At 45.6% G+C, this 21540-nt stretch overlaps 16 non-coding genes across 16 annotated transcripts; all 16 read right to left on the bottom strand.

Annotated features, from left to right (window-relative positions):
• Positions 1–922: 922 nt before the first annotated feature.
• Positions 923–1113, bottom strand: LOC141159034 (U2 spliceosomal RNA). Its single transcript, XR_012249049.1, has one exon. It is a non-coding gene; the product is annotated as a U2 spliceosomal RNA (small nuclear RNA).
• A 1117-nt stretch (positions 1114–2230) lies between these two features.
• On the bottom strand, positions 2231–2421 carry LOC141159033 (U2 spliceosomal RNA). Its single transcript, XR_012249048.1, has one exon. It is a non-coding gene; the product is annotated as a U2 spliceosomal RNA (small nuclear RNA).
• A 1120-nt stretch (positions 2422–3541) lies between these two features.
• On the bottom strand, positions 3542–3732 carry LOC141159686 (U2 spliceosomal RNA). The gene has a single exon (XR_012249688.1). It is a non-coding gene; the product is annotated as a U2 spliceosomal RNA (small nuclear RNA).
• Positions 3733–4852: 1120 nt separating this feature from the next.
• LOC141159032 (U2 spliceosomal RNA) lies at positions 4853–5043 on the bottom strand. Its single transcript, XR_012249047.1, has one exon. It is a non-coding gene; the product is annotated as a U2 spliceosomal RNA (small nuclear RNA).
• A 1122-nt stretch (positions 5044–6165) lies between these two features.
• LOC141159744 (U2 spliceosomal RNA) lies at positions 6166–6356 on the bottom strand. The gene has a single exon (XR_012249743.1). It is a non-coding gene; the product is annotated as a U2 spliceosomal RNA (small nuclear RNA).
• Positions 6357–7474: 1118 nt separating this feature from the next.
• LOC141159030 (U2 spliceosomal RNA) lies at positions 7475–7665 on the bottom strand. The gene has a single exon (XR_012249045.1). It is a non-coding gene; the product is annotated as a U2 spliceosomal RNA (small nuclear RNA).
• Positions 7666–8788: 1123 nt separating this feature from the next.
• LOC141159029 (U2 spliceosomal RNA) lies at positions 8789–8979 on the bottom strand. The gene has a single exon (XR_012249044.1). It is a non-coding gene; the product is annotated as a U2 spliceosomal RNA (small nuclear RNA).
• Positions 8980–10098: 1119 nt separating this feature from the next.
• Positions 10099–10289, bottom strand: LOC141159028 (U2 spliceosomal RNA). Its single transcript, XR_012249043.1, has one exon. It is a non-coding gene; the product is annotated as a U2 spliceosomal RNA (small nuclear RNA).
• A 1118-nt stretch (positions 10290–11407) lies between these two features.
• On the bottom strand, positions 11408–11598 carry LOC141159027 (U2 spliceosomal RNA). Its single transcript, XR_012249042.1, has one exon. It is a non-coding gene; the product is annotated as a U2 spliceosomal RNA (small nuclear RNA).
• A 1118-nt stretch (positions 11599–12716) lies between these two features.
• Positions 12717–12907, bottom strand: LOC141159026 (U2 spliceosomal RNA). Its single transcript, XR_012249041.1, has one exon. It is a non-coding gene; the product is annotated as a U2 spliceosomal RNA (small nuclear RNA).
• A 1120-nt stretch (positions 12908–14027) lies between these two features.
• Positions 14028–14218, bottom strand: LOC141159997 (U2 spliceosomal RNA). The gene has a single exon (XR_012249988.1). It is a non-coding gene; the product is annotated as a U2 spliceosomal RNA (small nuclear RNA).
• A 1123-nt stretch (positions 14219–15341) lies between these two features.
• On the bottom strand, positions 15342–15532 carry LOC141159489 (U2 spliceosomal RNA). Its single transcript, XR_012249495.1, has one exon. It is a non-coding gene; the product is annotated as a U2 spliceosomal RNA (small nuclear RNA).
• A 1121-nt stretch (positions 15533–16653) lies between these two features.
• Positions 16654–16844, bottom strand: LOC141159025 (U2 spliceosomal RNA). Its single transcript, XR_012249040.1, has one exon. It is a non-coding gene; the product is annotated as a U2 spliceosomal RNA (small nuclear RNA).
• Positions 16845–17967: 1123 nt separating this feature from the next.
• LOC141159024 (U2 spliceosomal RNA) lies at positions 17968–18158 on the bottom strand. Its single transcript, XR_012249039.1, has one exon. It is a non-coding gene; the product is annotated as a U2 spliceosomal RNA (small nuclear RNA).
• Positions 18159–19282: 1124 nt separating this feature from the next.
• Positions 19283–19473, bottom strand: LOC141159023 (U2 spliceosomal RNA). The gene has a single exon (XR_012249038.1). It is a non-coding gene; the product is annotated as a U2 spliceosomal RNA (small nuclear RNA).
• A 1117-nt stretch (positions 19474–20590) lies between these two features.
• LOC141159022 (U2 spliceosomal RNA) lies at positions 20591–20781 on the bottom strand. Its single transcript, XR_012249037.1, has one exon. It is a non-coding gene; the product is annotated as a U2 spliceosomal RNA (small nuclear RNA).
• Positions 20782–21540: the final 759 nt, after the last annotated feature.

The raw sequence follows: 21540 nt of genomic DNA, 5'->3' as shown, positions 1-21540 counted from the left end.
CAACCCCCGGCTGTTCCCACCCGCCTCAACACCGTTGGAAGGGAGGAGAACCAATTAAGGCGGGGGGGGGGGGGTGGAACGAGCAGCTGTCTACCCTTAGCAGGAGGGTTGCTGATTAATTACCTCTCCTGCTGCTGCTGCTGCTGCTGGCTGTCCAGCAGCAGACTGAAGGTGGCTGCTGCTGTGCGCAGGTATATAAAGGCTCAGAGCCTATTATGACACGCGCAGCCAGCGTTCCATTGCCACATTCCGTCTACTGCAGGTGGGATACCTGGATGGCTGAATGTCACTGAGAAGCTCACAGAGACCGCCATAAGCAACAGTTTAAAAGAATGCCACAGACTAATCAACCAAACTTTTTGGGTTGGTTTCTCTTTTATAGTCTGCAGGCATTAAATGAAAGAAGTCAGTGTTCCAGCAGAGGGAGACAACGTTTCAGAAAAGGCATTGTAGCAAACCAAAAAAGAAATTTTAAGCGCAGCAGAGTAACCAGCTCACATACCTGTTAGCTCAGGTGAGTTTAAAAGGCTGCTGTTGATAACAAGGGCATTTGCTAAATAGATGGTGTGTGTGCAACAATATACTGAAAGGTCAATTATATTGTGCAGCTTATCTCACCACCTGTAGTTATTTAGGTGAAAGCTCCAAAATGCTTGCCTAATATGTCTGTTTATCCAAAAGGAAGTATAGAGGGAGAGCTAGATAGATAGCATTGCATTACATTACATGGCAATGCAATGCACAGTTGCTGAAGTTGAACCAAAATGAGCTTGTCATCTGGCTTCTGCAACTTTTAACATGAAAAATCCAATGAGGAGAAGAAAAGCAAAGCCAAAGAGTCCATCCCAAAATCCGACAAACAAGCCAAATGAACAAAAAGCATTGAATTCAATTCTTTCTGATTTTAGAAACTGCATTAAAGAAGGGGTGCACCGGTCCTGGAGATACTGCAATACCAGGTCAATGCGTGGAGTGGACAGAGCAAGCTCTTTTTCCATCTCCCTGTTCTAAAAATCCATTTAATATATGGTCCCCAGATAGGGGACGTATCAGATATTAAACTGATAAGAACAGATACTACACTTGATCTTAGCCAAAAGGCCGAGAAGCGATAACCAGAATTGGTTTCCGACTACGGTGCCACCCAAGGATTCTGAAAAGTCCATTTGTGGAGATGGCCACCTGGACTCCCGTTAAGAAGACATGCTGTCAACCTCTAGATCCCTCACATGCCTGCACTTTTCGGCTTGCTGCTGCTGCAATCCACGCGTTTTAGATCTGCATAACTCCACCTCTTTTAGCACAGTACCCTCAACCCCCGGCTGTTCCCACCCGCCTCAACACCGTTGGAAGGGAAGAGAACCAATTAAGGCGGGGGGGGGTGGAACGAGCAGCTGTCTACCCTTAGCAGGAGGGTTGCTGATTAATTACCTCTCCTGCTGCTGCTGCTGCTGCTGGCTGTCCAGCAGCAGACTGAAGGTGGCTGCTGCTGTGCGCAGGTATATAAAGGCTCAGAGCCTATTATGACACGCGCAGCCAGCGTTCCATTGCCACATTCCGTCTACTGCAGGTGGGATACCTGGATGGCTGAATGTCACTGAGAAGCTCACAGAGACCGCCATAAGCAACAGTTTAAAAGAATGCCACAGACTAATCAACCAAACTTTTTGGGTTGGTTTCTCTTTTATAGTCTGCAGGCATTAAATGAAAGAAGTCAGTGTTCCAGCAGAGGGAGACAACGTTTCAGAAAAGGCATTGTAGCAAACCAAAAAAGAAATTTTAAGCGCAGCAGAGTAACCAGCTCACATACCTGTTAGCTCAGGTGAGTTTAAAAGGCTGCTGTTGATAACAAGGGCATTTGCTAAATAGATGGTGTGTGTGCAACAATATACTGAAAGGTCAATTATATTGTGCAGCTTATCTCACCACCTGTAGTTATTTAGGTGAAAGCTCCAAAATGCTTGCCTAATATGTCTGTTTATCCAAAAGGAAGTATAGAGGGAGAGCTAGATAGATAGCATTGCATTACATTACATGGCAATGCAATGCACAGTTGCTGAAGTTGAACCAAAATGAGCTTGTCATCTGGCTTCTGCAACTTTTAACATGAAAAATCCAATGAGGAGAAGAAAAGCAAAGCCAAAGAGTCCATCCCAAAATCCGACAAACAAGCCAAATGAACAAAAAGCATTGAATTCAATTCTTTCTGATTTTAGAAACTGCATTAAAGAAGGGGTGCACCGGTCCTGGAGATACTGCAATACCAGGTCAATGCGTGGAGTGGACAGAGCAAGCTCTTTTTCCATCTCCCTGTTCTAAAAATCCATTTAATATATGGTCCCCAGATAGGGGACGTATCAGATATTAAACTGATAAGAACAGATACTACACTTGATCTTAGCCAAAAGGCCGAGAAGCGATAACCAGAATTGGTTTCCGACTACGGTGCCACCCAAGGATTCTGAAAAGTCCATTTGTGGAGATGGCCACCTGGACTCCCGTTAAGAAGACATGCTGTCAACCTCTAGATCCCTCACATGCCTGCACTTTTCGGCTTGCTGCTGCTGCAATCCACGCGTTTTAGATCTGCATAACTCCACCTCTTTTAGCACAGTACCCTCAACCCCCGGCTGTTCCCACCCGCCTCAACACCGTTGGAAGGGAGGAGAACCAATTAAGGCGGGGGGGGGTGGAACGAGCAGCTGTCTACCCTTAGCAGGAGGGTTGCTGATTAATTACCTCTCCTGCTGCTGCTGCTGCTGCTGCTGGCTGTCCAGCAGCAGACTGAAGGTGGCTGCTGCTGTGCGCAGGTATATAAAGGCTCAGAGCCTATTATGACACGCGCAGCCAGCGTTCCATTGCCACATTCCGTCTACTGCAGGCGGGATACCTGGATGGCTGAATGTCACTGAGAAGCTCACAGAGACCGCCATAAGCAACAGTTTAAAAGAATGCCACAGACTAATCAACCAAACTTTTTGGGTTGGTTTCTCTTTTATAGTCTGCAGGCATTAAATGAAAGAAGTCAGTGTTCCAGCAGAGGGAGACAACGTTTCAGAAAAGGCATTGTAGCAAACCAAAAAAGAAATTTTAAGCGCAGCAGAGTAACCAGCTCACATACCTGTTAGCTCAGGTGAGTTTAAAAGGCTGCTGTTGATAACAAGGGCATTTGCTAAATAGATGGTGTGTGTGCAACAATATACTGAAAGGTCAATTATATTGTGCAGCTTATCTCACCACCTGTAGTTATTTAGGTGAAAGCTCCAAAATGCTTGCCTAATATGTCTGTTTATCCAAAAGGAAGTATAGAGGGAGAGCTAGATAGATAGCATTGCATTACATTACATGGCAATGCAATGCACAGTTGCTGAAGTTGAACCAAAATGAGCTTGTCATCTGGCTTCTGCAACTTTTAACATGAAAAATCCAATGAGGAGAAGAAAAGCAAAGCCAAAGAGTCCATCCCAAAATCCGACAAACAAGCCAAATGAACAAAAAGCATTGAATTCAATTCTTTCTGATTTTAGAAACTGCATTAAAGAAGGGGTGCACCGGTCCTGGAGATACTGCAATACCAGGTCAATGCGTGGAGTGGACAGAGCAAGCTCTTTTTCCATCTCCCTGTTCTAAAAATCCATTTAATATATGGTCCCCAGATAGGGGACGTATCAGATATTAAACTGATAAGAACAGATACTACACATGATCTTAGCCAAAAGGCCGAGAAGCGATAACCAGAATTGGTTTCCGACTACGGTGCCACCCAAGGATTCTGAAAAGTCCATTTGTGGAGATGGCCACCTGGACTCCCGTTAAGAAGACATGCTGTCAACCTCTAGATCCCTCACATGCCTGCACTTTTCGGCTTGCTGCTGCTGCAATCCACGCGTTTTAGATCTGCATAACTCCACCTCTTTTAGCACAGTACCCTCAACCCCCGGCTGTTCCCACCCGCCTCAACACCGTTGGAAGGGAGGAGAACCAATTAAGGCGGGGGGGGGGGGTGGAACGAGCAGCTGTCTACCCTTAGCAGGAGGGTTGCTGATTAATTACCTCTCCTGCTGCTGCTGCTGCTGCTGGCTGTCCAGCAGCAGACTGAAGGTGGCTGCTGCTGTGCGCAGGTATATAAAGGCTCAGAGCCTATTATGACACGCGCAGCCAGCGTTCCATTGCCACATTCCGTCTACTGCAGGCGGGATACCTGGATGGCTGAATGTCACTGAGAAGCTCACAGAGACCGCCATAAGCAACAGTTTAAAAGAATGCCACAGACTAATCAACCAAACTTTTTGGGTTGGTTTCTCTTTTATAGTCTGCAGGCATTAAATGAAAGAAGTCAGTGTTCCAGCAGAGGGAGACAACGTTTCAGAAAAGGCATTGTAGCAAACCAAAAAAGAAATTTTAAGCGCAGCAGAGTAACCAGCTCACATACCTGTTAGCTCAGGTGAGTTTAAAAGGCTGCTGTTGATAACAAGGGCATTTGCTAAATAGATGGTGTGTGTGCAACAATATACTGAAAGGTCAATTATATTGTGCAGCTTATCTCACCACCTGTAGTTATTTAGGTGAAAGCTCCAAAATGCTTGCCTAATATGTCTGTTTATCCAAAAGGAAGTATAGAGGGAGAGCTAGATAGATAGCATTGCATTACATTACATGGCAATGCAATGCACAGTTGCTGAAGTTGAACCAAAATGAGCTTGTCACCTGGCTTCTGCAACTTTTAACATGAAAAATCCAATGAGGAGAAGAAAAGCAGAGCCAAAGAGTCCATCCCAAAATCCGACAAACAAGCCAAATGAACAAAAAGCATTGAATTCAATTCTTTCTGATTTTAGAAACTGCATTAAAGAAGGGGTGCACCGGTCCTGGAGATACTGCAATACCAGGTCAATGCGTGGAGTGGACAGAGCAAGCTCTTTTTCCATCTCCCTGTTCTAAAAATCCATTTAATATATGGTCCCCAGATAGGGGACGTATCAGATATTAAACTGATAAGAACAGATACTACACTTGATCTTAGCCAAAAGGCCGAGAAGCGATAACCAGAATTGGTTTCCGACTACGGTGCCACCCAAGGATTCTGAAAAGTCCATTTGTGGAGATGGCCACCTGGACTCCCGTTAAGAAGACATGCTGTCAACCTCTAGATCCCTCACATGCCTGCACTTTTCGGCTTGCTGCTGCTGCAATCCACGCGTTTTAGATCTGCATAACTCCACCTCTTTTAGCACAGTACCCTCAACCCCCGGCTGTTCCCACCCGCCTCAACACCGTTGGAAGGGAGGAGAACCAATTAAGGCGGGGGGGGGGGGGGTGGAACGAGCAGCTGTCTACCCTTAGCAGGAGGGTTGCTGATTAATTACCTCTCCTGCTGCTGCTGCTGCTGCTGGCTGTCCAGCAGCAGACTGAAGGTGGCTGCTGCTGTGCGCAGGTATATAAAGGCTCAGAGCCTATTATGACACGCGCAGCCAGCGTTCCATTGCCACATTCCGTCTACTGCAGGCGGGATACCTGGATGGCTGAATGTCACTGAGAAGCTCACAGAGACCGCCATAAGCAACAGTTTAAAAGAATGCCACAGACTAATCAACCAAACTTTTTGGGTTGGTTTCTCTTTTATAGTCTGCAGGCATTAAATGAAAGAAGTCAGTGTTCCAGCAGAGGGAGACAACGTTTCAGAAAAGGCATTGTAGCAAACCAAAAAAGAAATTTTAAGCGCAGCAGAGTAACCAGCTCACATACCTGTTAGCTCAGGTGAGTTTAAAAGGCTGCTGTTGATAACAAGGGCATTTGCTAAATAGATGGTGTGTGTGCAACAATATACTGAAAGGTCAATTATATTGTGCAGCTTATCTCACCACCTGTAGTTATTTAGGTGAAAGCTCCAAAATGCTTGCCTAATATGTCTGTTTATCCAAAAGGAAGTATAGAGGGAGAGCTAGATAGATAGCATTGCATTACATTACATGGCAATGCAATGCACAGTTGCTGAAGTTGAACCAAAATGAGCTTGTCATCTGGCTTCTGCAACTTTTAACATGAAAAATCCAATGAGGAGAAGAAAAGCAAAGCCAAAGAGTCCATCCCAAAATCTGACAAACAAGCCAAATGAACAAAAAGCATTGAATTCAATTCTTTCTGATTTTAGAAATTGCATTAAAGAAGGGGTGCACGGGTCCTGGAGATACTGCAATACCAGGTCAATGCGTGGAGTGGACAGAGCAAGCTCTTTTTCCATCTCCCTGTTCTAAAAATCCATTTAATATATGGTCCCCAGATAGGGGACGTATCAGATATTAAACTGATAAGAACAGATACTACACTTGATCTTAGCCAAAAGGCCGAGAAGCGATAACCAGAATTGGTTTCCGACTACGGTGCCACCCAAGGATTCTGAAAAGTCCATTTGTGGAGATGGCCACCTGGACTCCCGTTAAGAAGACATGCTGTCAACCTCTAGATCCCTCACATGCCTGCACTTTTCGGCTTGCTGCTGCTGCAATCCACGCGTTTTAGATCTGCATAACTCCACCTCTTTTAGCACAGTACCCTCAACCCCCGGCTGTTCCCACCCGCCTCAACACCGTTGGAAGGGAGGAGAACCAATTAAGGCGGGGGGGGGGTGGAACGAGCAGCTGTCTACCCTTAGCAGGAGGGTTGCTGATTAATTACCTCTCCTGCTGCTGCTGCTGCTGCTGGCTGTCCAGCAGCAGACTGAAGGTGGCTGCTGCTGTGCGCAGGTATATAAAGGCTCAGAGCCTATTATGACACGCGCAGCCAGCGTTCCATTGCCACATTCCGTCTACTGCAGGCGGGATACCTGGATGGCTGAATGTCACTGAGAAGCTCACAGAGACCGCCATAAGCAACAGTTTAAAAGAATGCCACAGACTAATCAACCAAACTTTTTGGGTTGGTTTCTCTTTTATAGTCTGCAGGCATTAAATGAAAGAAGTCAGTGTTCCAGCAGAGGGAGACAACGTTTCAGAAAAGGCATTGTAGCAAACCAAAAAAGAAATTTTAAGCGCAGCAGAGTAACCAGCTCACATACCTGTTAGCTCAGGTGAGTTTAAAAGGCTGCTGTTGATAACAAGGGCATTTGCTAAATAGATGGTGTGTGTGCAACAATATACTGAAAGGTCAATTATATTGTGCAGCTTATCTCACCACCTGTAGTTATTTAGGTGAAAGCTCCAAAATGCTTGCCTAATATGTCTGTTTATCCAAAAGGAAGTATAGAGGGAGAGCTAGATAGATAGCATTGCATTACATTACATGGCAATGCAATGCACAGTTGCTGAAGTTGAACCAAAATGAGCTTGTCATCTGGCTTCTGCAACTTTTAACATGAAAAATCCAATGAGGAGAAGAAAAGCAAAGCCAAAGAGTCCATCCCAAAATCCGACAAACAAGCCAAATGAACAAAAAGCATTGAATTCAATTCTTTCTGATTTTAGAAACTGCATTAAAGAAGGGGTGCACCGGTCCTGGAGATACTGCAATACCAGGTCAATGCGTGGAGTGGACAGAGCAAGCTCTTTTTCCATCTCCCTGTTCTAAAAATCCATTTAATATATGGTCCCCAGATAGGGGACGTATCAGATATTAAACTGATAAGAACAGATACTACACTTGATCTTAGCCAAAAGGCCGAGAAGCGATAACCAGAATTGGTTTCCGACTGCGGTGCCACCCAAGGATTCTGAAAAGTCCATTTGTGGAGATGGCCACCTGGACTCCCGTTAAGAAGACATGCTGTCAACCTCTAGATCCCTCACATGCCTGCACTTTTCGGCTTGCTGCTGCTGCAATCCACGCGTTTTAGATCTGCATAACTCCACCTCTTTTAGCACAGTACCCTCAACCCCCGGCTGTTCCCACCCGCCTCAACACCGTTGGAAGGGAGGAGAACCAATTAAGGCGGGGGGGGGGGGGGGTGGAACGAGCAGCTGTCTACCCTTAGCAGGAGGGTTGCTGATTAATTACCTCTCCTGCTGCTGCTGCTGCTGCTGGCTGTCCAGCAGCAGACTGAAGGTGGCTGCTGCTGTGCGCAGGTATATAAAGGCTCAGAGCCTATTATGACACGCGCAGCCAGCGTTCCGTTGCCACATTCCGTCTACTGCAGGCGGGATACCTGGATGGCTGAATGTCACTGAGAAGCTCACAGAGACCGCCATAAGCAACAGTTTAAAAGAATGCCACAGACTAATCAACCAAACTTTTTGGGTTGGTTTCTCTTTTATAGTCTGCAGGCATTAAATGAAAGAAGTCAGTGTTCCAGCAGAGGGAGACAACGTATCAGAAAAGGCATTGTAGCAAACCAAAAAAGAAATTTTAAGCGCAGCAGAGTAACCAGCTCACATACCTGTTAGCTCAGGTGAGTTTAAAAGGCTGCTGTTGATAACAAGGGCATTTGCTAAATAGATGGTGTGTGTGCAACAATATACTGAAAGGTCAATTATATTGTGCAGCTTATCTCACCACCTGTAGTTATTTAGGTGAAAGCTCCAAAATGCTTGCCTAATATGTCTGTTTATCCAAAAGGAAGTATAGAGGGAGAGCTAGATAGATAGCATTGCATTACATTACATGGCAATGCAATGCACAGTTGCTGAAGTTGAACCAAAATGAGCTTGTCATCTGGCTTCTGCAACTTTTAACATGAAAAATCCAATGAGGAGAAGAAAAGCAAAGCCAAAGAGTCCATCCCAAAATCCGACAAACAAGCCAAATGAACAAAAAGCATTGAATTCAATTCTTTCTGATTTTAGAAACTGCATTAAAGAAGGGGTGCACCGGTCCTGGAGATACTGCAATACCAGGTCAATGCGTGGAGTGGACAGAGCAAGCTCTTTTTCCATCTCCCTGTTCTAAAAATCCATTTAATATATGGTCCCCAGATAGGGGACGTATCAGATATTAAACTGATAAGAACAGATACTACACTTGATCTTAGCCAAAAGGCCGAGAAGCGATAACCAGAATTGGTTTCCGACTACGGTGCCACCCAAGGATTCTGAAAAGTCCATTTGTGGAGATGGCCACCTGGACTCCCGTTAAGAAGACATGCTGTCAACCTCTAGATCCCTCACATGCCTGCACTTTTCGGCTTGCTGCTGCTGCAATCCACGCGTTTTAGATCTGCATAACTCCACCTCTTTTAGCACAGTACCCTCAACCCCCGGCTGTTCCCACCCGCCTCAACACCGTTGGAAGGGAGGAGAACCAATTAAGGCGGGGGGGGGGGTGGAACGAGCAGCTGTCTACCCTTAGCAGGAGGGTTGCTGATTAATTACCTCTCCTGCTGCTGCTGCTGCTGCTGGCTGTCCAGCAGCAGACTGAAGGTGGCTGCTGCTGTGCGCAGGTATATAAAGGCTCAGAGCCTATTATGACACGCGCAGCCAGCGTTCCATTGCCACATTCCGTCTACTGCAGGCGGGATACCTGGATGGCTGAATGTCACTGAGAAGCTCACAGAGACCGCCATAAGCAACAGTTTAAAAGAATGCCACAGACTAATCAACCAAACTTTTTGGGTTGGTTTCTCTTTTATAGTCTGCAGGCATTAAATGAAAGAAGTCAGTGTTCCAGCAGAGGGAGACAACGTTTCAGAAAAGGCATTGTAGCAAACCAAAAAAGAAATTTTAAGCGCAGCAGAGTAACCAGCTCACATACCTGTTAGCTCAGGTGAGTTTAAAAGGCTGCTGTTGATAACAAGGGCATTTGCTAAATAGATGGTGTGTGTGCAACAATATACTGAAAGGTCAATTATATTGTGCAGCTTATCTCACCACCTGTAGTTATTTAGGTGAAAGCTCCAAAATGCTTGCCTAATATGTCTGTTTATCCAAAAGGAAGTATAGAGGGAGAGCTAGATAGATAGCATTGCATTACATTACATGGCAATGCAATGCACAGTTGCTGAAGTTGAACCAAAATGAGCTTGTCATCTGGCTTCTGCAACTTTTAACATGAAAAATCCAATGAGGAGAAGAAAAGCAAAGCCAAAGAGTCCATCCCAAAATCCGACAAACAAGCCAAATGAACAAAAAGCATTGAATTCAATTCTTTCTGATTTTAGAAACTGCATTAAAGAAGGGGTGCACCGGTCCTGGAGATACTGCAATACCAGGTCAATGCGTGGAGTGGACAGAGCAAGCTCTTTTTCCATCTCCCTGTTCTAAAAATCCATTTAATATATGGTCCCCAGATAGGGGACGTATCAGATATTAAACTGATAAGAACAGATACTACACTTGATCTTAGCCAAAAGGCCGAGAAGCGATAACCAGAATTCGTTTCCGACTGCGGTGCCACCCAAGGATTCTGAAAAGTCCATTTGTGGAGATGGCCACCTGGACTCCCGTTAAGAAGACATGCTGTCAACCTCTAGATCCCTCACATGCCTGCACTTTTCGGCTTGCTGCTGCTGCAATCCACGCGTTTTAGATCTGCATAACTCCACCTCTTTTAGCACAGCACCCTCAACCCCCGGCTGTTCCCACCCGCCTCAACACCGTTGGAAGGGAGGAGAACCAATTAAGGCGGGGGGGGGGGGGTGGAACGAGCAGCTGTCTACCCTTAGCAGGAGGGTTGCTGATTAATTACCTCTCCTGCTGCTGCTGCTGCTGGCTGTCCAGCAGCAGACTGAAGGTGGCTGCTGCTGTGCGCAGGTATATAAAGGCTCAGAGCCTATTATGACACGCGCAGCCAGCGTTCCGTTGCCACATTCCGTCTACTGCAGGCGGGATACCTGGATGGCTGAATGTCACTGAGAAGCTCACAGAGACCGCCATAAGCAACAGTTTAAAAGAATGCCACAGACTAATCAACCAAACTTTTTGGGTTGGTTTCTCTTTTATAGTCTGCAGGCATTAAATGAAAGAAGTCAGTGTTCCAGCAGAGGGAGACAACGTTTCAGAAAAGGCATTGTAGCAAACCAAAAAAGAAATTTTAAGCGCAGCAGAGTAACCAGCTCACATACCTGTTAGCTCAGGTGAGTTTAAAAGGCTGCTGTTGATAACAAGGGCATTTGCTAAATAGATGGTGTGTGTGCAACAATATACTGAAAGGTCAATTATATTGTGCAGCTTATCTCACCACCTGTAGTTATTTAGGTGAAAGCTCCAAAATGCTTGCCTAATATGTCTGTTTATCCAAAAGGAAGTATAGAGGGAGAGCTAGATAGATAGCATTGCATTACATTACATGGCAATGCAATGCACAGTTGCTGAAGTTGAACCAAAATGAGCTTGTCATCTGGCTTCTGCAACTTTTAACATGAAAAATCCAATGAGGAGAAGAAAAGCAAAGCCAAAGAGTCCATCCCAAAATCCGACAAACAAGCCAAATGAACAAAAAGCATTGAATTCAATTCTTTCTGATTTTAGAAACTGCATTAAAGAAGGGGTGCACCGGTCCTGGAGATACTGCAATACCAGGTCAATGCGTGGAGTGGACAGAGCAAGCTCTTTTTCCATCTCCCTGTTCTAAAAATCCATTTAATATATGGTCCCCAGATAGGGGACGTATCAGATATTAAACTGATAAGAACAGATACTACACTTGATCTTAGCCAAAAGGCCGAGAAGCGATAACCAGAATTGGTTTCCGACTACGGTGCCACCCAAGGATTCTGAAAAGTCCATTTGTGGAGATGGCCACCTGGACTCCCGTTAAGAAGACATGCTGTCAACCTCTAGATCCCTCACATGCCTGCACTTTTCGGCTTGCTGCTGCTGCAATCCACGCGTTTTAGATCTGCATAACTCCACCTCTTTTAGCACAGTACCCTCAACCCCCGGCTGTTCCCACCCGCCTCAACACCGTTGGAAGGGAGGAGAACCAATTAAGGCGGGGGGGGGGGGGTGGAACGAGCAGCTGTCTACCCTTAGCAGGAGGGTTGCTGATTAATTACCTCTCCTGCTGCTGCTGCTGCTGGCTGTCCAGCAGCAGACTGAAGGTGGCTGCTGCTGTGCGCAGGTATATAAAGGCTCAGAGCCTATTATGACACGCGCAGCCAGCGTTCCGTTGCCACATTCCGTCTACTGCAGGCGGGATACCTGGATGGCTGAATGTCACTGAGAAGCTCACAGAGACCGCCATAAGCAACAGTTTAAAAGAATGCCACAGACTAATCAACCAAACTTTTTGGGTTGGTTTCTCTTTTATAGTCTGCAGGCATTAAATGAAAGAAGTCAGTGTTCCAGCAGAGGGAGACAACGTTTCAGAAAAGGCATTTTAGCAAACCAAAAAAGAAATTTTAAGCGCAGCAGAGTAACCAGCTCACATACCTGTTAGCTCAGGTGAGTTTAAAAGGCTGCTGTTGATAACAAGGGCATTTGCTAAATAGATGGTGTGTGTGCAACAATATACTGAAAGGTCAATTATATTGTGCAGCTTATCTCACCACCTGTAGTTATTTAGGTGAAAGCTCCAAAATGCTTGCCTAATATGTCTGTTTATCCAAAAGGAAGTATAGAGGGAGAGCTAGATAGATAGCATTGCATTACATTACATGGCAATGCAATGCACAGTTGCTGAAGTTGAACCAAAATGAGCTTGTCATCTGGCTTCTGCAACTTTTAACATGAAAAATCCAATGAGGAGAAGAAAAGCAAAGCCAAAGAGTCCATCCCAAAATCCGACAAACAAGCCAAATGAACAAAAAGCATTGAATTCAATTCTTTCTGATTTTAGAAACTGCATTAAAGAAGGGGTGCACCGGTCCTGGAGATACTGCAATACCAGGTCAATGCGTGGAGTGGACAGAGCAAGCTCTTTTTCCATCTCCCTGTTCTAAAAATCCATTTAATATATGGTCCCCAGATAGGGGACGTATCAGATATTAAACTGATAAGAACAGATACTACACTTGATCTTAGCCAAAAGGCCGAGAAGCGATAACCAGAATTGGTTTCCGACTACGGTGCCACCCAAGGATTCTGAAAAGTCCATTTGTGGAGATGGCCACCTGGACTCCCGTTAAGAAGACATGCTGTCAACCTCTAGATCCCTCACATGCCTGCACTTTTCGGCTTGCTGCTGCTGCAATCCACGCGTTTTAGATCTGCATAACTCCACCTCTTTTAGCACAGTACCCTCAACCCCCGGCTGTTCCCACCCGCCTCAACACCGTTGGAAGGGAGGAGAACCAATTAAGGCGGGGGGGGGGGGTGGAACGAGCAGCTGTCTACCCTTAGCAGGAGGGTTGCTGATTAATTACCTCTCCGGCTGCTGCTGCTGCTGCTGGCTGTCCAGCAGCAGACTGAAGGTGGCTGCTGCTGTGCGCAGGTATATAAAGGCTCAGAGCCTATTATGACACGCGCAGCCAGCGTTCCATTGCCACATTCCGTCTACTGCAGGCGGGATACCTGGATGGCTGAATGTCACTGAGAAGCTCACAGAGACCGCCATAAGCAACAGTTTAAAAGAATGCCACAGACTAATCAACCAAACTTTTTGGGTTGGTTTCTCTTTTATAGTCTGCAGGCATTAAATGAAAGAAGTCAGTGTTCCAGCAGAGGGAGACAACGTTTCAGAAAAGGCATTGTAGCAAACCAAAAAAGAAATTTTAAGCGCAGCAGAGTAACCAGCTCACATACCTGTTAGCTCAGGTGAGTTTAAAAGGCTGCTGTTGATAACAAGGGCATTTGCTAAATAGATGGTGTGTGTGCAACAATATACTGAAAGGTCAATTATATTGTGCAGCTTATCTCACCACCTGTAGTTATTTAGGTGAAAGCTCCAAAATGCTTGCCTAATATGTCTGTTTATCCAAAAGGAAGTATAGAGGGAGAGCTAGATAGATAGCATTGCATTACATTACATGGCAATGCAATGCACAGTTGCTGAAGTTGAACCAAAATGAGCTTGTCATCTGGCTTCTGCAACTTTTAACATGAAAAATCCAATGAGGAGAAGAAAAGCAAAGCCAAAGAGTCCATCCCAAAATCCGACAAACAAGCCAAATGAACAAAAAGCATTGAATTCAATTCTTTCTGATTTTAGAAACTGCATTAAAGAAGGGGTGCACCGGTCCTGGAGATACTGCAATACCAGGTCAATGCGTGGAGTGGACAGAGCAAGCTCTTTTTCCATCTCCCTGTTCTAAAAATCCATTTAATATATGGTCCCCAGATAGGGGACGTATCCGATATTAAACTGATAAGAACAGATACTACACTTGATCTTAGCCAAAAGGCCGAGAAGCGATAACCAGAATTGGTTTCCGACTACGGTGCCACCCAAGGATTCTGAAAAGTCCATTTGTGGAGATGGCCACCTGGACTCCCGTTAAGAAGACATGCTGTCAACCTCTAGATCCCTCACATGCCTGCACTTTTCGGCTTGCTGCTGCTGCAATCAACGCGTTTTAGATCTGCATAACTCCACCTCTTTTAGCACAGTACCCTCAACCCCCGGCTGTTCCCACCCGCCTCAACACCGTTGGAAGGGAGGAGAACCAATTAAGGCGGGGGGGGGGGGGGGTGGAACGAGCAGCTGTCTACCCTTAGCAGGAGGGTTGCTGATTAATTACCTCTCCTGCTGCTGCTGCTGCTGCTGGCTGTCCAGCAGCAGACTGAAGGTGGCTGCTGCTGTGCGCAGGTATATAAAGGCTCAGAGCCTATTATGACACGCGCAGCCAGCGTTCCATTGCCACATTCCGTCTACTGCAGGCGGGGTACCTGGATGGCTGAATGTCACTGAGAAGCTCACAGAGACCGCCATAAGCAACAGTTTAAAAGAATGCCACAGACTAATCAACCAAACTTTTTGGGTTGGTTTCTCTTTTATAGTCTGCAGGCATTAAATGAAAGAAGTCAGTGTTCCAGCAGAGGGAGACAACGTTTCAGAAAAGGCATTGTAGCAAACCAAAAAAGAAATTTTAAGCGCAGCAGAGTAACCAGCTCACATACCTGTTAGCTCAGGTGAGTTTAAAAGGCTGCTGTTGATAACAAGGGCATTTGCTAAATAGATGGTGTGTGTGCAACAATATACTGAAAGGTCAATTATATTGTGCAGCTTATCTCACCACCTGTAGTTATTTAGGTGAAAGCTCCAAAATGCTTGCCTAATATGTCTGTTTATCCAAAAGGAAGTATAGAGGGAGAGCTAGATAGATAGCATTGCATTACATTACATGGCAATGCAATACACAGTTGCTGAAGTTGAACCAAAATGAGCTTGTCATCTGGCTTCTGCAACTTTTAACATGAAAAATCCAATGAGGAGAAGAAAAGCAAAGCCAAAGAGTCCATCCCAAAATCCGACAAACAAGCCAAATGAACAAAAAGCATTGAATTCAATTCTTTCTGATTTTAGAAACTGCATTAAAGAAGGGGTGCACCGGTCCTGGAGAAACTGCAATACCAGGTCAATGCGTGGAGTGGACAGAGCAAGCTCTTTTTCCATCTCCCTGTTCTAAAAATCCATTTAATATATGGTCCCCAGATAGGGGACGTATCAGATATTAAACTGATAAGAACAGATACTACACTTGATCTTAGCCAAAAGGCCGAGAAGCGATAACCAGAATTGGTTTCCGACTACGGTGCCACCCAAGGATTCTGAAAAGTCCATTTGTGGAGATGGCCACCTGGACTCCCGTTAAGAAGACATGCTGTCAACCTCTAGATCCCTCACATGCCTGCACTTTTCGGCTTGCTGCTGCTGCAATCCACGCGTTTTAGATCTGCATAACTCCACCTCTTTTAGCACAGTACCCTCAACCCCCGGCTGTTCCCACCCGCCTCAACACCGTTGGAAGGGAGGAGAACCAATTAAGGCGGGGGGGGGGGTGTGGAACGAGCAGCTGTCTACCCTTAGCAGGAGGGTTGCTGATTAATTACCTCTCCTGCTGCTGCTGCTGCTGCTGGCTGTCCAGCAGCAGACTGAAGGTGGCTGCTGCTGTGCGCAGGTATATAAAGGCTCAGAGCCTATTATGACACGCGCAGCCAGCGTTCCATTGCCACATTCCGTCTACTGCAGGCGGGATACCTGGATGGCTGAATGTCATTGAGAAGCTCACAGAGACCGCCATAAGCAACAGTTTAAAAGAATGCCACAGACTAATCAACCAAACTTTTTGGGTTGGTTTCTCTTTTATAGTCTGCAGGCATTAAATGAAAGAAGTCAGTGTTCCAGCAGAGGGAGACAACGTTTCAGAAAAGGCATTGTAGCAAACCAAAAAAGAAATTTTAAGCGCAGCAGAGTAACCAGCTCACATACCTGTTAGCTCAGGTGAGTTTAAAAGGCTGCTGTTGATAACAAGGGCATTTGCTAAATAGATGGTGTGTGTGCAACAATATACTGAAAGGTCAATTATATTGTGCAGCTTATCTCACCACCTGTAGTTATTTAGGTGAAAGCTCCAAAATGCTTGCCTAATATGTCTGTTTATCCAAAAGGAAGTATAGAGGGAGAGCTAGATAGATAGCATTGCATTACATTACATGGCAATGCAATGCACAGTTGCTGAAGTTGAACCAAAATGAGCTTGTCATCTGGCTTCTGCAACTTTTAACATGAAAAATCCAATGAGGAGAAGAAAAGCAAAGCCAAAGAGTCCATCCCAAAATCCGACAAACAAGCCAAATGAACAAAAAGCATTGAATTCAATTCTTTCTGATTTTAGAAACTGCATTAAAGAAGGGGTGCACCGGTCCTGGAGATACTGCAATACCAGGTCAATGCGTGGAGTGGACAGAGCAAGCTCTTTTTCCATCTCCCTGTTCTAAAAATCCATTTAATATATGGTCCCCAGATAGGGGACGTATCAGATATTAAACTGATAAGAACAGATACTACACTTGATCTTAGCCAAAAGGCCGAGAAGCGATAACCAGAATTGGTTTCCGACTACGGTGCCACCCAAGGATTCTGAAAAGTCCATTTGTGGAGATGGCCACCTGGACTCCCGTTAAGAAGACATGCTGTCAACCTCTAGATCCCTCACATGCCTGCACTTTTCGGCTTGCTGCTGCTGCAATCCACGCGTTTTAGATCTGCATAACTCCACCTCTTTTAGCACAGTACCCTCAACCCCCGGCAGTTCCCACCCGCCTCAACACCGTTGGAAGGGAGGAGAACCAATTAAGGCGGGGGGGGGGGGGGGTGGAACGAGCAGCTGTCTACCCTTAGCAGGAGGGTTGCTGATTAATTACCTCTCCTGCTGCTGCTGCTGCTGCTGGCTGTCCAGCAGCAGACTGAAGGTGGCTGCTGCTGTGCGCAGGTATATAAAGGCTCAGAGCCTATTATGACACGCGCAGCCAGCGTTCCATTGCCACATTCCGTCTACTGCAGGCGGGATACCTGGATGGCTGAATGTCACTGAGAAGCTCACAGATACCGCCATAAGCAACAGTTTAAAAGAATGCCACAGACTAATCAACCAAACTTTTTGGGTTGGTTTCTCTTTTATAGTCTGCAGGCATTAAATGAAAGAAGTCAGTGTTCCAGCAGAGGGAGACAACGTTTCAGAAAAGGCATTGTAGCAAACCAAAAAAGAAATTTTAAGCGCAGCAGAGTAACCAGCTCACATACCTGTTAGCTCAGGTGAGTTTAAAAGGCTGCTGTTGATAACAAGGGCATTTGCTAAATAGATGGTGTGTGTGCAACAATATACTGAAAGGTCAATTATATTGTGCAGCTTATCTCACCACCTGTAGTTATTTAGGTGAAAGCTCCAAAATGCTTGCCTAATATGTCTGTTTATCCAAAAGGAAGTATAGAGGGAGAGCTAGATAGATAGCATTGCATTACATTACATGGCAATGCAATGCACAGTTGCTGAAGTTGAACCAAAATGAGCTTGTCATCTGGCTTCTGCAACTTTTAACATGAAAAATCCAATGAGGAGAAGAAAAGCAAAGCCAAAGAGTCCATCCCAAAATCCGACAAACAAGCCAAATGAACAAAAAGCATTGAATTCAATTCTTTCTGATTTTAGAAACTGCATTAAAGAAGGGGTGCACCGGTCCTGGAGATACTGCAATACCAGGTCAATGCGTGGAGTGGACAGAGCAAGCTCTTTTTCCATCTCCCTGTTCTAAAAATCCATTTAATATATGGTCCCCAGATAGGGGACGTATCAGATATTAAACTGATAAGAACAGATACTACACTTGATCTTAGCCAAAAGGCCGAGAAGCGATAACCAGAATTGGTTTCCGACTACGGTGCCACCCAAGGATTCTGAAAAGTCCATTTGTGGAGATGGCCACCTGGACTCCCGTTAAGAAGACATGCTGTCAACCTCTAGATCCCTCACATGCCTGCACTTTTCGGCTTGCTGCTGCTGCAATCCACGCGTTTTAGATCTGCATAACTCCACCTCTTTTAGCACAGTACCCTCAACCCCCGGCTGTTCCCACCCGCCTCAACACCGTTGGAAGGGAGGAGAACCAATTAAGGCGGGGGGGGGGGGGGGGTGGAACGAGCAGCTGTCTACCCTTAGCAGGAGGGTTGCTGATTAATTACCTCTCCTGCTGCTGCTGCTGCTGCTGGCTGTCCAGCAGCAGACTGAAGGTGGCTGCTGCTGTGCGCAGGTATATAAAGGCTCAGAGCCTATTATGACACGCGCAGCCAGCGTTCCGTTGCCACATTCCGTCTACTGCAGGCGGGATACCTGGATGGCTGAATGTCACTGAGAAGCTCACAGAGACCGCCATAAGCAACAGTTTAAAAGAATGCCACAGACTAATCAACCAAACTTTTTGGGTTGGTTTCTCTTTTATAGTCTGCAGGCATTAAATGAAAGAAGTCAGTGTTCCAGCAGAGGGAGACAACGTTTCAGAAAAGGCATTGTAGCAAACCAAAAAAGAAATTTTAAGCGCAGCAGAGTAACCAGCTCACATACCTGTTAGCTCAGGTGAGTTTAAAAGGCTGCTGTTGATAACAAGGGCATTTGCTAAATAGATGGTGTGTGTGCAACAATATACTGAAAGGTCAATTATATTGTGCAGCTTATCTCACCACCTGTAGTTATTTAGGTGAAAGCTCCAAAATGCTTGCCTAATATGTCTGTTTATCCAAAAGGAAGTATAGAGGGAGAGCTAGATAGATAGCATTGCATTACATTACATGGCAATGCAATGCACAGTTGCTGAAGTTGAACCAAAATGAGCTTGTCATCTGGCTTCTGCAACTTTTAACATGAAAAATCCAATGAGGAGAAGAAAAGCAAAGCCAAAGAGTCCATCCCAAAATCCGACAAACAAGCCAAATGAACAAAAAGCATTGAATTCAATTCTTTCTGATTTTAGAAACTGCATTAAAGAAGGGGTGCACCGGTCCTGGAGATACTGCAATACCAGGTCAATGCGTGGAGTGGACAGAGCAAGCTCTTTTTCCATCTCCCTGTTCTAAAAATCCATTTAATATATGGTCCCCAGATAGGGGACGTATCAGATATTAAACTGATAAGAACAGATACTACACTTGATCTTAGCCAAAAGGCCGAGAAGCGATAACCAGAATTGGTTTCCGACTACGGTGCCACCCAAGGATTCTGAAAAGTCCATTTGTGGAGATGGCCACCTGGACTCCCGTTAAGAAGACATGCTGTCAACCTCTAGATCCCTCACATGCCTGCACTTTTCGGCTTGCTGCTGCTGCAATCCACGCGTTTTAGATCTGCATAACTCCACCTCTTTTAGCACAGTACCCTCAACCCCCGGCAGTTCCCACCCGCCTCAACACCGTTGGAAGGGAGGAGAACCAATTAAGGCGGGGGGGGGGGGGGGTGGAACGAGCAGCTGTCTACCCTTAGCAGGAGGGTTGCTGATTAATTACCTCTCCTGCTGCTGCTGCTGGCTGTCCAGCAGCAGACTGAAGGTGGCTGCTGCTGTGCGCAGGTATATAAAGGCTCAGAGCCTATTATGACACGCGCAGCCAGCGTTCCATTGCCACATTCCGTCTACTGCAGGCGGGATACCTCGATCTCTGAATGTCACTGAGAAGCTCACAGAGACCGCCATAAGCAACAGTTTAAAAGAATGCCACAGACTAATCAACCAAACTTTTTGGGTTGGTTTCTCTTTTATAGTCTGCAGGCATTAAATGAAAGAAGTCAGTGTTCCAGCAGAGGGAGACAACGTTTCAGAAAAGGCATTGTAGCAAACCAAAAAAGAAATTTTAAGCGCAGCAGAGTAACCAGCTCACATACCTGTTAGCTCAGGTGAGTTTAAAAGGCTGCTGTTGATAACAAGGGCATTTGCTAAATAGATGGTGTGTGTGCAACAATATACTGAAAGGTCAATTATATTGTGCAGCTTATCTCACCACCTGTAGTTATTTAGGTGAAAGCTCCAAAATGCTTGCCTAATATGTCTGTTTATCCAAAAGGAAGTATAGAGGGAGAGCTAGATAGATAGCATTGCATTACATTACATGGCAATGCAATGCACAGTTGCTGAAGTTGAACCAAAATGAGCTTGTCATCTGGCTTCTGCAACTTTTAACATGAAAAATCCAATGAGGAGAAGAAAAGCAAAGCCAAAGAGTCCATCCCAAAATCCGACAAACAAGCCAAATGAACAAAAAGCATTGAATTCAATTCTTTCTGATTTTAGAAACTGCATTAAAGAAGGGGTGCACCGGTCCTGGAGATACTGCAATACCAGGTCAATGCGTGGAGTGGACAGAGCAAGCTCTTTTTCCATCTCCCTGTTCTAAAAATCCATTTAATATATGGTCCCCAGATAGGGGACGTATCAGATATTAAACTGATAAGAACAGATACTACACTTGATCTTAGCCAAAAGGCCGAGAAGCGATAACCAGAATTGGTTTCCGACTACGGTGCCACCCAAGGATTCTGAAAAGTCCATTTGTGGAGATGGCCACCTGGACTCCCGTTAAGAAGACATGCTGTCAACCTCTAGATCCCTCACATGCCTGCACTTTTCGGCTTGCTGCTGCTGCAATCCACGCGTTTTAGATCTGCATAACTCCACCTCTTTTAGCACAGTACCCTCAACCCCCGGCAGTTCCCACCCGCCTCAACACCGTTGGAAGGGAGGGGAACCAATTAAGGCGGGGGGGGGGGGGGGGTGGAACGAGCAGCTGTCTACCCTTAGCAGGAGGGTTGCTGATTAATTACCTCTCCTGCTGCTGCTGCTGCTGCTGGCTGTCCAGCAGCAGACTGAAGGTGGCTGCTGCTGTGCGCAGGTATATAAAGGCTCAGAGCCTATTATGACACGCGCAGCCAGCGTTCCATTGCCACATTCCGTCTACTGCAGGCGGGATACCTGGATGGCTGAATGTCACTGAGAAGCTCACAGATACCGCCATAAGCAACAGTTTAAAAGAATGCCACAGACTAATCAACCAAACTTTTTGGGTTGGTTTCTCTTTTATAGTCTGCAGGCATTAAATGAAAGAAGTCAGTGTTCCAGCAGAGGGAGACAACGTTTCAGAAAAGGCATTGTAGCAAACCAAAAAAGAAATTTTAAGCGCAGCAGAGTAACCAGCTCACATACCTGTTAGCTCAGGTGAGTTTAAAAGGCTGCTGTTGATAACAAGGGCATTTGCTAA

Source organism: Phyllobates terribilis, unplaced genomic scaffold (assembly GCF_046119375.1).
Source record: "Phyllobates terribilis strain yellow unplaced genomic scaffold, ASM4611937v1 Scaffold_8__6_contigs__length_399053987, whole genome shotgun sequence".
Lineage (NCBI taxonomy): Eukaryota > Metazoa > Chordata > Amphibia > Anura > Dendrobatidae > Phyllobates > Phyllobates terribilis.
The sequence above is the reverse complement of the archived record's forward strand: the minus strand, read 5'-3'. Positions and strand labels throughout refer to the sequence as shown.